Raw genomic sequence first — 10,372 nt, forward strand, 5'->3', positions numbered from 1 at the left:
TGTCACTAGGGTGAGTGGTTTATGATCGAAGGTAGATAATGGATCATGAACGATATGGATGGTGCCCTAAGGCGGAAGGAATAAATAAGTATGATCGCGGAGGATTCGAATCCTCGTGCCTACGTATTCTCATTGTGCAATGAGAAAATCAGAGCAATCATAGTTCAACCAACTAAGGCTGAAACAAAGGAAGATATTTGATAGGATTGCCAAGAGGCAAGGTAGATTGCTTAACAAGCAAGAGTGTAGAACTAACTAGTGATGGTAATCAACCAAAAGGACAAATGAGATATGATTGGCCTACATACAAGAGGATTTACAAGGCAAGAGATTCGTCTAAGCACGAGAGGTCATATAAGACGAACAATGATTATGAAATGATTGGCCTACACACGAGAGGATTTACATGGCAAGAGATTCGTCTAAGCACGAGAGGTCTTATAAGACGAACAATGATTATGAAATGATTGGCCTATACACGAGAGGATTTACAAGGCAAGAGATTCGTCTAAGCACGGGAGGTCTTATAAGACAAGCAATGAATAAGGAATGATTGGCCTACAAACAAGAGGATTTATAAAGCAAGAGCTTCGTCTAAGCACGAGAGGTCTTATAAGACGAACAATGATTATGGGGTTTTCCAAGGTACAAGAGGAATGATAAGGCAATCACTAATTTAATGGAGTGGGCCTAAGCAACAGAGATCTGATAAGGCTCACAATATATAAGGGTTTGCCAAAGCACAAGAAGACTGATAAGGCAAATAATGATTGAATGGATTGGTTAGGATTTCAAGATTTAATCACATGTGAATTTATCCAAAAGATATCTGAATTTTAAAGAGAGTGTGACTAATGATCCACTAAGAAGAGAAATGATTGATGTGCAATGGTGTTTCACTGTTGAAATATTGAATGATATGATGCTTGCTTGAAGAAGACTTGTCAATTATGTGATTTAAATTGCACTAAAGTCTATGAACAAAGGCGAATACCTTGAGAAATTGGGTCAAGCATCCCGTACCCAAGGATATCCAAAATAAGTTAATGGAATTCTCGACTCTCATCCATTCTTTGTTTCTTAAGACTCATAACGTGCAACTCTAATCAAAATTGACAAGTTGCTGATAGGAGGTTCTGTGTGTTGATCTTATTAATGTGATGCTACTTGTTATAGAAGAAGACTTGACAATCACGTAATTCAAATTGTGCTAAAGTCTATGAATAAAGGTGAATACGATGAGCAACTGGGTCAAGCGTCCCATACCCAAAGATATTCAAAATGAGTTAATGGAATTCTCCAATATCATTCCTTCTCTATTTCTTAAGGCTCGTGCCACACACTCTGAATTATGATCGTCAAGTGTTGATACCTTTGTAGTGTTGGAGAAGTAGTCCACTTTGCTAGCTATACTTGATTGATGTTGGCTTGACGTTTTGATCTTGCATTTGAACCTTGAGGTCTTGAGCTCTTAAGATTCAGCATATCCACAATAGCTTGAGCACGATAAACTTTTCATATCATAATTACAAAGTATTTGGTTGACCAAAGTGACCTTTGGTGAATCCTAATCAGTGGGTTGAAATGATAATTGAAACTAGGTATAATATAAACCTCTTGAATTAATCATCTAAATAAGAATCAGACAAAAATGATCAAGATTCTAAGCCTTAAGGGTAAAATGGTCATTACGCATAAATTTGGTTAATTAGAGAAGTATTGAATCATGCAAAAAATTAAATCAATTAAATCTAGCAAATATAATTAATTCTAAATTTCCTAAAAAAAACTAATTACCTCATTAGTTTCTAAGTACAATTCTAAAATGTATTGACCTCATTAAATTAGTCAAGATTTAAACCTAATTAATCTATTCTTTAACAATTAATTCCAACATTTAACTAAACTAATGAAAATCTACAATCCTAATTAATCTAATTAACCTAAGATTTAACTACTAAATAACTAACAAAATAAAAGGAAAAGAAAAAAACAAAACAAAACTGAATCCAAGAAAAAGAAGATGGGCCTCTTATCCGGTCCAATGACAAAATATGGGGAGGTGTAATCTAGGATTGGGGTGTGTTGGACAGCAGTAAGCAATTCGTTTGGGCCTTGGGCCCAAACCAGATCCAAATCAGAAAAAATGTCCATGAGACATCTTTCATCATATTCTGCACACGAAAAGCGAAAAAGAAAACTAGAGGAAAATTGCTTCTCGGAATGCCTCATGGCAACGTGTGGTGTCGCTCCCTCACCTTCGCGTTTCCTTCTCATAATCAATGGTGCTTCAATACGAACCAGGTGCCCAAGCCTTAAATATACAACACCACACACGGAAGTAACAACGAAAACGCGCTTATTGTGGAAAAAGCTCCAAGGAAAACAATCGCTTATAGGATTCAAGCAAGCTTCGAGTTTCAATGTTCTCATTGCAGTTCAAGGTTCAAAAGTTCCCAAATTCAATTTGCTTTATTATCATACGTGCGCAGGCGGAATGGGACAGTGTCGAAATCAGACAAAAAATAAAAACTCACCGGATTGTAGCTCTGATGACGAACTGGTATGAATCTTCTTCTTAATCCTGGATTGCTTCTCTTCTTCTTCTTCTTTTCAACCTTCTATTACCATGTGCATGAATCGTTTGCGTGATTGTCACGTCGAATCAAGAGTGGTTGTTGCGAGATTGTTGCGAAATCGTTGCGAGTTGTGAGCGTGAATGATGATCAATCTGAAACTGAATTGGAGTGAAACGAAGAAGTAATTGCCTAACGAAATCAGAGAGAACAGAAGAATGAAACATGAAGAACTGAATAGTCAAATAAAATTTTCTTTCAATCTGAAGCGTGATAGGCATTTGATTATGTTTGTAAATGTAATGTAAATTTAACTGAAATTCCAATTTCAGTTGCAAATGTAACAATCTGCTATCAAGAAGCTCAGATTCAAATTGGTTTACTATATATATTGAGATGATGTATTCATGGTTTGGTGGATGTTGATATTGCTTTATTCAAGTATGCATCTGTTCTTGATATGTCATAGCATGTTGGAGAAATTTTGTTTGCATGATTAAAGAATTATACCTGTCATTTAATTATTATTATATGACTGTTGTTTCTAGCATGATTATGTTTATTTCACATGTTGTTATTACATAATAATGATGATGATGATATAATGTTGATAATATAAATCCTTGGTTGTCTTTAACATGTATCTGTAAGGTTTGTTTTATCATTATCACTTGCAGTAAAGAGAACTAATACATGAGTAAAATAATATAAGCTTCTTGATTTGTGCATGGCTATTTTTATTATTGCATGATGATTACATATGATCTTATTTTATGTGTGTGGTTTGATATAAGATGAAGTTACAGGTTTGTTGTATTCACATGAAAGAAACAACATGAGAAAAAATAAAGTAGCTTGCCGTAAGAGAGAAAGTTGTAACATGCATGGTGGTGTTGGGTCAAAATGGAAAAATCCATGTAGAATTAATATATATTTTAATGAAGGCGAATAAATAACGAATGGACCAACATGGCTCGTTGGTAGCTCTCCCCTCACTGCAACGTAGAGGTCCTAGGTTAGAGCCCCCAGGACCTATTTTTTAGCTTTTCGGTGTTTTACTATGTTTACTCCCTTTCCACTATAATTAATTCACCACTATTTTTCTATTATTAAAATAAAACCCATTAATTAATTTTCTAATTAATATATTATATTAGTTATTTAAACTAGGATATAATTTAATCTAGTTTATTAATTAAATTTTCATATATCACTTAATTAATTAAAAAGGGTTATTTTGAATAATAAAAATCTAATTATATTTTTTTTCCTCTTTTCTTTTAAAATTTCTATCAATTTAGTCTAAGTTTTTCCATAAATTCATAAAAAAAAGTTTCTATTATTATAGACTAAAAATATTCTTAATTCATTCTTAAATTTAGTTTATCTATTTCATTTGTCATGAACTTTCTATGTAATAGATTTAATTAGGATTTTTTTTTATTTCTTTCTTTTTAGTTTAATTAGGTTTTATTATTTTGTATGCCCTTTTAATTTTGTACTCGTTAATTAAGATTTAGATATTTTATATCCCCTTTTAAATCATGTATCCCCATCCCGAAGCCATGTAATAGAGTAGTCTTATTTTCCGCACTTTAATTTTTCCATACTGTGAATATAACTTGTGAGCAAATTCTTTACTTTGAATAAGTTTTGAATGATAGCAAATTGTGTGATCATTGTCTAATTGTTGGTTGTGCATTATTTTACATGTTTCATTTGTGTTTTTAGCCTATACTATTGTTTCGTGTCTATACATAAAGATCCACATTGATACATTTCTTAAAAGAACTCATAAAAACGGTTTTGTGTCAGTATGTATCGATACATGTTCATCTGCATCGATACATAAATTTGTTTTAAATCACGAAACGTTTTTGCTTCAGTATGTATCGATACATACGAGCTTTGTATCGATACATGCTTAGTTAAAATATTCTATGTATCGATACATACGAGCTTTGTGTCGATACATGCTTAGTTAAAATGTTCTATGTATCGATACATACGAGCTTTGTATCGATACATGCTTGTATTAATTCTCTAAAATTAATCAAAGCTACAGTATGTATCGATGCATAATCTTTTGTATCAATACATTATTCTGTTTTGTCTACTAACAGCTTCTGTCTTTCACATATAAGAAGTATTTTGACAGCTCAGTTCAAAGGTACGAATTCAGAAGTGAAAAACAGTTGTAACACAAATCAAAGGAGTGTGTAGCAGCAATTGTTTTGAGCAGTTAGAAACATGAAAGAGACTTCATCTTCTTCATCTTCTCAATCTATTTTCTTCAAGAACATCAACACATAATCATTCTTTTTCTTTGGATTAAAGGATCAACGAGATAACGTTCAGTGGAACGATCAAGGATCTAGCTGAGGTGTTTAGTGGAACGATCGAGGATCTAGCTGAGTTGAAGGTTAAAGAGGGTTTCGAGGAAAAACCAAATGGTTTGTCCTTCAAGAACTGGAGTGTTCTTGCGGGTTTGTTAGTCACGTTTGCAAAACAGATTCAGCCATAGCGTAGGGTTTAGAAATTGGGTAATTTCGCAAACAGGTCGTGGAACCGGTGAATTGTTTGCAATTTCTTGCAGGAAATTCTTGATCGAGCTCAGATCAAGTGGAGGTTTTATACAAGAAGAAGATCTTGGGATTTAGATTTCTGTCTTTGTATTGTAACCTTGTATCAACGAATTCGGCATTATTGATAACAACAGTTCTCAATTTCATTTGAAATTGAGAGGAAGACGTACCCACACGCGAGGACGACAGTGGGGAACTTCCTTACCAAATCTCTGCGTATCGTATTCTTTCCTTATCTATCTTTATGTTTTCAACAGTTTTGTGATTTCAGTTGGTGTATTGTGGCTGTACATTTCGTGATACAATAGTGGCAAGAAAACTTCTTTATCTAAACTCCACCATTGTTCATCATTGATCACATACACACCAAATGTTTGACAAAACTGTCAGCTGAGTTTTATTCATTGGAATTAGAATTTAGTGATAAGTGCATTTGATTTGATAATATTCTGGTGTTAATAATCTCTATCGTTCCTATTCAAATCCAGCAATAAATTCGCGTGTCCGGTTTTCTAGTAGCGGTTCAGATTAGACGGAAGTCGATTCGGGACTGTAATTTTCCGCTAAGTTTCAATAACTCTAATAAGATTTTTTAAATCCGTTTATTTAAAAGAGGTGATCTATTCACCCCCCTCCCCTCTCGATCACTAGCCACACCGTCTAACATAACTGTCTAGATGTATGCTAATAGGATTGCATGGAAAGATAAATAATCGAACTTAGATAAATTAATTCAAGATAATATATCATTTCCACACTTGCACCTCTAGGGTAACCCTCTCTTTGTTGTCTTACGATATTACGGTCATGTCCCGCGAATGTGGGGATACCCTTAGCAAAGATCCTTTCGATTAAATCATCATCATCCCTAAACAGATAAGTCATAGTCCCTTCGATCAAAAGGTCAATGCCCCTACAAGATAAATCATAGTCCCTCAAACGTTGCCTTCGAATATATGACTTTGTCCCTCGATGACCCTTCGTTGTAGCCTACGATTAAATAATGATCGTCCCTTCGAATGCTAAGGTATCCTTACAAATGTTGCCTTCAATGGCCAATCGACGACCCCACGATGTCCCTTTACATCCAAAGGATAAGACTACTTACTTCTCAATAGTAAGGACAGTTTTACCCTCCTAAGGATAGGAAATACCTATAAAGACCTTGGTTAGGTATAACTCTTAAATGCTTGCTCACAACTTAAAATACTTTTCACACCTCACACTTTTCAAAACATCTTTTAGAAAATCACCACTTGGTATACATTCGCACCAGAATCATCGTCGAGTTATATTTTTCTAAACATCTTTCAAAATTAAACGAGATAAACACTTTGTATACATTCGTACAAGAATCATTACAAAGTTAAACTCTCCTTTCAAAATATTTTCTAAACACACCATATTTCTCAAACACTTTCTCAAACAAGGAAAACATAAGTGAGTTAAGCAATTAAGAGCCCATGGATAACCATGGATACAAAGGGTGCTAACACCTTCCCTTTGTATAATGTACCTCCCGAACTCGAAATCTAATCAAGGTCTTTCCTGTTCTTTTCCGCCTTTCCTTATTGGATAAAAGAAAAGTCGGTGGCGACTCTTGCTATCCGCAATATTGCTTTTCAAAGCAAAAACACAAAGTCAGTTCACCGTATCACATGATGCATGCATGCATGCAAAAAAAAAATTATGTTCCCAGACGAATGCGTGTGCTAAGCCAATTTTATGATGTGATGAGATGCATGCAACATCATAGATTCAACAATTCATTATAATCTGGAGATTCTGGATAATCTGGCCATATAACACAGTATAAGATCAAAGGTCGGGCATGACCTAGAAAATTCGGGTAACCTGTACATGTAACTCAGTATAAGATCAAAAGTCTGACATGATATGAGAAATCTGGATAACATAACCTGTCCATGTAACTCAATGTAGGATCAAAGGTAAGACATATATAAGAGATTAATGGTATGAAGGGTCTTAGTTTCTTGTAGAAAAAACACAATAGCCCATCTCACAGGTGTGTACTACTCCTCAAAGGTGGTCCCTGAAAGGTCTCCCAGAGTCATTGACTCATATGAAAATACCCTGTTGCAGCAAATTCTTGCAGGGAAAAAGTACTTCCAAGTGAATCTAGTCTAGATGTGGCTCTCGTGACAACCCAACGCGTAAAACGCAGGCCGACACGACTATCCACGAATTTATCCTGTGTATATACTCAAGCTCAGGTGTATAAATTCTCTCATATAATATCATCTCATCCCAACAGATAATATGACAGATGATATCCAGAATACAACAGCATATGAATATTTAAAGCAATAAAGTAATGCAAATAAATAACATAAATAAAGTGAGTAAAGCAATAAAGATAAACACCTAAACACGCAAAGAAAGCAAACAAAAATGGGTTCGATTTGCTTAGGAAAGGTCCTCAGCAGAATCGCCAGTTGAAGTTAGGGATGCTCAAGAAGTGACCCCCAAATACAAGCAAACTTCCCAATAGAGTCGTCAGTTGAAGCTACGTGAATTATACATGAGCACATCGTATGCTCAAAGATACAACAGAGTTTCCATCGAACTCTATTTATTCCCGAAGGAAATTGGAAACATTGATAAAACCCGGGGGAAAGAGAAATGGGTAAAGAAGTAGGTTATACTATGGGAAGGTATTATCACCCATAAGAAATATACTATGGGGAGGTATTATCACCCATAAAGAAGTAGGTTATACTATGGGGAGGTGTAATCCAGGATTGGGGTGTGTTGGACAGCAGTAAGCAATCCGTTTGGGCCTTGGGCCCAAACCAGATCCAAATCAAAAAAAATGTCCATGAGACATCTTTCATCATATTCTGCACACGAAAAGCGAAAAAGAAAACTAGAGAAAAATTGCTTCTCAGAATGCCTCATGGCAACGTGTGGTGTCGCTCCCTCACCTTCGCGTTTCCTTCTCATAATCAATGGTGCTTCAATACGAACCAGGTGCCCAAGCCTTAAATATACAACGCCACACACGGAAGTAACAACGAAAACGCGCTTATTGTGGAAAAAGCTCCAAGGAAAACAATCGCTTATAGGATTCAAGCAAGCTTCGAGTTTCAATGTTCTCATTGCAGTTCAAGGTTCAAAAGTTCCCAAATTCAATTTGCTTTATTATCATACGTGCGCAGGCGGAATGGGACAGTGTCGAAATCAGACAAAAAATAAAAACTCACCGGATTGTAGCTCTGATGACGAACTGGTATGAATCTTCTTCTTAATCCTGGATTGCTTCTCTTCTTCTTCTTCTTTTCAACCTTCTATTACCATGTGCATGAATCGTTTGCGTGATTGTCACGTCGAATCAAGAGTGGTTGTTGCGAGATTGTTGCGAAATCGTTGCGAGTTGTGAGCGTGAATGATGATCAATCTGAAACTGAATTGGAGTGAAATGAAGAAGTAATTGCCTAACGAAATCAGAGAGAACGGAAGAATGAAACATGAAGAAATGAATAGTCAAATAAAATTTTCTTTCAATCTGAAGCGTGATAGGCATTTATAGGCATTTGATTATGTTTGTAAATGTAATGTAAATTTAACTGAAATTCCAATTTCAGTTGCAAATGTAACAATCTGCTATCAAGAAGCTCAGATTCAAATTCAGGTGAAATGCATATGCTTTTAGTTTTTTTGAGTGAACCTCGTGTACTTTGGGTGGTTAGTTAGGTTGGAAGATCTATTAGAATAGATTGAAGGGAATTCAATTTCTGTTAGATTTAGGTTCAGTTTCATTTTCTGTTATGAACATGTAGTTAGACAACTAGGTTTATCTGTTTCTGTTGGGTTAGTTAAGGAGAAACTGTTAGTTGTGAAATGAGATGAATGTTGATTGTTGTTGTAAACTGTTAGCAGGGTTTTGCTGTTGTTGAAATTCTAATGAAGTGTAATGGTGGTTGTGAATTTATCATGTTAATGGAATATTGTTAACTCAATTGTCACTATTTTTTAGAATTAGTCAATACTGTTAGTTAAATATGAGTTATTGGATGTTAGCTTAGGATATTGAAATTTATTTGTTAGCTAATATATCAAATTGTTATAGATGTTATGAGCTAATGAAGAATTTGTGTGGTTCAATATTGGTTGCGAATTTTGTTGCATTGCCATTGCAGGTAGTGAATGTATTTGTAATCCCATGAAATTTGTAGGTATCTGAATGAAGGAGCTTATTTTTGTGAAATGCAAGGTTCTGTTGGTATTTTGTCATATGCTTTCGGCTGTTATGCAAGTTAGCAAGGAGCTCTATCATGCTTGGACCCTATGTTGTGGGTTACAAGATCATAAATAGAATTATGTAGAACGTTATATTTATGAATGGAATTGACTTGAAACGTGTACCTTTGTAATTGGCAATTAGTTTGTAACTTTGGAGTTTGTAATTTGAATGGAAATAAAACATAGATTGGTTTGTAATGAATAGAAAAATAGAATTGTATGGAAAGTCAATGAATTGTGAATATTAGAAATTGAATTGAATGAATGAAAGATAATGGACTTTAAATGTGGAAAATTGTCTTTAATTTGCATGGTTTTAATGGTTGGTTGGATATTATGGAAGATCAAAGAATATGAGTGGTTAAAAAGTTAATTAAAAAATGATTTGAAAATTGTTAATTGAATGTCTGAAAAAAGGTTATGAACAATTTGGAATAAACTTAAATATTAATAAGAGTTCAATCAATTTAGATGCTGACCTATATTAAAAGCTAATTGAACTTGGACGCACAAATCAAAGGGAAAACGATAAACAAATTTAAAGGTATAATTTAACTAATTAACATCAAATAACAATCTTGGACCAAATGGACTATCAAACACCAAACACCAAAGGCCTACAACAAGCCCAAGTTAAGGGATGACTGACTCTAGACGCACAATGATCAAGTGACTCACGCAATAAATTAGGGTTTTGTTTGATTGCAAGACCAACAAACAAACCTCAAAGTCATAAAATACCAAAACACCCACAATTAGGGTTTCAAGATACATCTTTCTAATCAAGGTATTAGAACTACGCATGAAGCTCCACACTCATTCTCCCAACACATGGACCTGTCATCAGGGTTTAGTTGACAGATCAAAGCTCCAAGAGACCAAATACAAGATCCTATAACATCACAGTCAAGGACTAGGGTTTTGATGCACAAATGCATGTCAACTTAT

The 10,372-nt window shown here is 34.7% G+C and overlaps 1 long non-coding RNA gene across 2 annotated transcripts; it reads left to right on the forward strand.

The window, feature by feature from the left end:
* Nucleotides 1-2,337: 2,337 nt before the first annotated feature.
* LOC127129374 (uncharacterized) lies at nt 2,338-9,650 on the forward strand. 2 transcript variants are annotated; one of them, XR_007806319.1, is made up of 2 exons: nt 2,338-2,563; nt 9,358-9,650. It is a non-coding gene; the product is annotated as an uncharacterized LOC127129374 (long non-coding RNA). The 2 variants fall into 2 exon arrangements; XR_007806318.1 differs by lacking the exon at nt 2,338-2,563 and adding an exon at nt 8,036-8,411.
* The last annotated feature ends 722 nt before the right edge of the window (nt 9,651-10,372 follow it).

This window comes from Lathyrus oleraceus, chromosome 3 (genome assembly GCF_024323335.1).
Source record: "Lathyrus oleraceus cultivar Zhongwan6 chromosome 3, CAAS_Psat_ZW6_1.0, whole genome shotgun sequence".
NCBI lineage: Eukaryota > Viridiplantae > Streptophyta > Magnoliopsida > Fabales > Fabaceae > Lathyrus > Lathyrus oleraceus.